This window comes from Limulus polyphemus, unplaced genomic scaffold (assembly GCF_000517525.1).
Source record: "Limulus polyphemus unplaced genomic scaffold, Limulus_polyphemus-2.1.2 Scaffold3404, whole genome shotgun sequence".
Classification (NCBI taxonomy): Eukaryota; Metazoa; Arthropoda; class Merostomata; order Xiphosura; family Limulidae; genus Limulus; species Limulus polyphemus.
In genome coordinates this window covers 94,539-98,129 of record NW_013669014.1, presented here as the reverse complement: position 1 = coordinate 98,129, position 3,591 = coordinate 94,539, and the positions used below count along the sequence as shown (strand labels likewise).

Here is a 3,591-nt window from a genome sequence, read left to right as displayed (position 1 = left end):
CCGTCACGTTGTCACCCTCTTTTATATACCAGACTACCCTATATCTAGTAAATGCTAGAGCATTCGCCAAGGTACAGGATAGTTCTAGAAACGTGGCGTGACACTAGTCATGTGACCTCGCTGACGCAACAATATATTCCACATTATTCTACCTACAGTAAGAGCTCTTGTTTTGGGATAGTACTTCTTTCTTTGAGGTGACATTACCAGTACCAAGCATTATGGGTTAAGAATATATTTTGTGTTTGTTTAAACCTGCTTGATAACTTATAAAACAGCACTTCTATGATATTGTAATTTTACAGGTTGAGATAGATAAAATAACGCGAACAGTTACATATACTTGTGTTGTGTAACATACCAAGTGATAGCATTTGTAATTAACTTTCGTTCAACGTCACAGAAACTCAGGGTTGAATGTTTAAACAAGGCTTCGCCAGCTGTTTTCTGGCAACTGTATTTGCTGATACTTTTAAAGATAAACGATCCATCTGTCATTGAATTGCATAAGCTTGAACTTTGGAGATGAAATGGACAACTACATTTAAACATATATTTCTATGATGCATGCTTGTTGTTCAAAGCTTCTACGAACTAGACACCAGTTGACTGCAGAAGACCCACGTGCAGATTCAAATCGGTAAGAAATGAATAATATTTCATCAGTGGCAAGTTTATTTCATTTTAAACTGTTAAATCATACATATTCTGAATATCTTATCGAAAGTTTGAATTAAAAACCGCATTATTTTCAGAAAGCTTTGCCAAAAGTTCGTTTTTGTGAAGAATTATGCGACTTTTAAGGCTGTAGTGTGCTAAGTATTTAAACTATATCTTATATTTTTATAATTTTTTTCTCTATAAGTGTAACGTAATGTAAAATAGGCCTGGAAAATCATCAGTGTTCCATCATACGGAAAACAAAAAATAATAAATCAACAACTTTTGCTGTGAAGAGCGAGAATAGTAAAAACTAAGTAGTGATAGTAAAATAAAAGAGGTATATACGATTTCCTCGACATTGGGTAAAAAGATAATAATTTTGACAGATGATACAAAAATTGACTTACTGTTCTCTTTTTAATGTTTAAACATTCTACTTTTTTTACTGAATTGCGGTTTGAACTTTTCGAGCCAAGCTATCTGCGCATAGCTATCTCTAATTTTTCTGATAGACTAGAGGGAAGATGGTTTTTTAACGTCCCTCACTTTCCACTCTTGGCCGAGAGAATACTAGGATTAGACCCTTACACTGCCACAAATTACGGAACGTGTATTTGCTGCAACTGAACGATGAATCCTTGGATTCATAAGTCGAGCACGCTAACCACTAGCCACTCACGGTCCCTGTAAAAGTACTTTAATTAAAATTATCTTTAACAAAACGTGGTCATCATATTTCAGTTATTTAAAAACACATGCTGGTGTGTTTTAAACACAATAATCTAAGTAAAAATATAAAAATATCTGAGTAAATTTTCATAACATCGAACTTAATAAGAAAACTGACGGAAAAAAATCATAAAATGAAGATCCACTGAATGAAATTTAATGGTTATAGTCGTAATTTCTTTTTATTTAAAAATTTCCAGATTTGTTTTTTGTTTGCCAACATACACAAAAATGTTAGCTTAAAAATGGCAGAACAACATATATAAATATATTATTACAAGTCTCGTTGTAGTTGTGAAAGAAATACTTCTCGTTTTTCCCATGTCTAACCTACGTTTTTTCATTTAAGAAACTCTTAATAAATAAACTTAGTATTCCAAAAATTGTTTAATTTTGAACTTGAAGTTAGATTTCGAGATTAAACAATTTTCAGAATTTATATATTATTTATTATACCTGCTAATGTACTGCTATATAATGTGAAGAACTGAATAGCGGCCAATGACACTTTACACCAACAATATGTTTCAGAAACTTGTTTTTCTGGCAGTATTTCTAATACATTACACTTGCACCTTGAAACAATAACACTCTCAGGCAATTTCTAAAGTAATCATTGACACTCAGGTGCTTCTCATTCTTTAAAAAAAATATATATTTAAAAAATTCTTTAAAAGAAATATATTTTTCTATGTTTACATTTATCACCTGGTGTAGTCAAGTAGACTAGTTTCTATGAACAATATAATTTCGCTCAAAAATGATTGAAATATGATTCTATTACTTTTGATCCCGTCGCAATTTGGCGCTGTGAGTAAGTATTCAGTCAGACAAGAATAGCCGAAGAGTTGTTGGCGATTCCCTTGACCAGCTGCTTTTCATCTAGTTTAACGGTTCAAAATGTGTGTAGTCTGGGGCGAAGTTTTGATCAATCAAATAAGAACACATGACTTGATACTTTTTAAATCTACGGATTTAATAGTGATATTATGTTAGTACTCATATCATGTGTCATTCAATCACCTGCTTTGATTTAGCAGTCGCTATTGCATAAGCGAAATACTTTTGTGTAAAGTGAGTTCTTGAATGAGTCGTAATGGTGAAATACTGAACATGTCAGGGTCTTATAATCCTATATAACATGTTATTTCAAAACTTATATTTTTTTTTCTTTCTTCATACCATACCTTTTGTTTTGAACATGCTGAAAATTTATAAAACAATTTCTTGTATGTGATGAATGTGTATAGTTAATAATGGAAATATCTGATAAACAGAACACAAAAATATTTAAAGGAATAAGGAATTTTATTTCTGATTACCATTTGTTGGATTTCTCGCCCAAAGCTACACGAGGAGTATCTGTGCTGGTCGTCCCTAATTTTGAATCGATAGACTAGAAGGATGGCAGCTAGTCAATACCACCCACTTCTAGCTCTTGGCTGCTCTTCTCAGACTAAATAGTGGGATATGACACTTACAGTTATAACGCATCCACAGCTCCAAAATGCGGAGCGCGATTTTGTGTTTCGGTAACGGAACGCGAATCGCGGAACCGTAGATCTATAGTCCGGCACGCTGACCGTTGGGACATGCTTTTATCCAAATTATATTATAGTCAGTGGCGGCTATAGGTGTAGGCGACCGCCTAGGGCCCCGTCCAACATGTATAACTGCGACGATACAAGTTCAACTCGGTGGACAGGAACGAAAATTACAGAAATTCTTCCCATGAACTAGAACTCATTTTACTGATCTCGACAGCGTAGTGCGTACGATCCGTTATGTTGGAAATGTGGTTACTCCGATGATGAGGTGTCGTGATCTGTGTCAAAGCTGTCAACGTGCGATTGATATTTCAGGTAAATTGTTATTGTTTAAGACTCGCATCTTTTAACGTTCCTTTCTGTAGCTGATTGTGTTCCCTAGACCAAGAGCTAGTTATTTCCTTCAAACTGCAGTTAATTCTCCTATAACGAAAATAATTATTTTTGGAACACTTCACAGATAACTGTTTTAACAAAAATCGTACCTGAATTCACTCGTCAAACCTCTCGCACCATGCGCTGGACTGTTTATAAACGGACGATCACTCGTCAAACCTCTCGCACCATGCACTGAACTGTTTATAAACGGACGATCACTCGTCAAACCTCTCGCACCATGCGCTGGACTGTTTATAAACGGACGATACACTCG

General features: G+C 34.6%; 1 protein-coding gene across 3 annotated transcripts in view; it reads left to right on the top strand.

Moving 5' to 3' along the window:
* The window catches only part of LOC111088247 (solute carrier family 35 member G1-like), a 19,852-nt gene that overhangs the window by 8,988 nt on the left and 7,273 nt on the right, over window positions 1-3,591 (top strand). Inside the window, exon 1 of one of the 3 annotated variants that reach the window (XM_022397773.1) lies at window positions 560-640. The exons of 1 other annotated variant lie outside the window; for it this stretch is intronic. The gene's annotated coding sequence lies outside the window, so the exon portion shown is untranslated. Of the gene's footprint in view, window positions 1-559; window positions 641-2,788; window positions 3,255-3,591 lie in introns of those variants that run through there. One more of the 3 variants, XM_022397774.1, reaches the window with a different exon arrangement.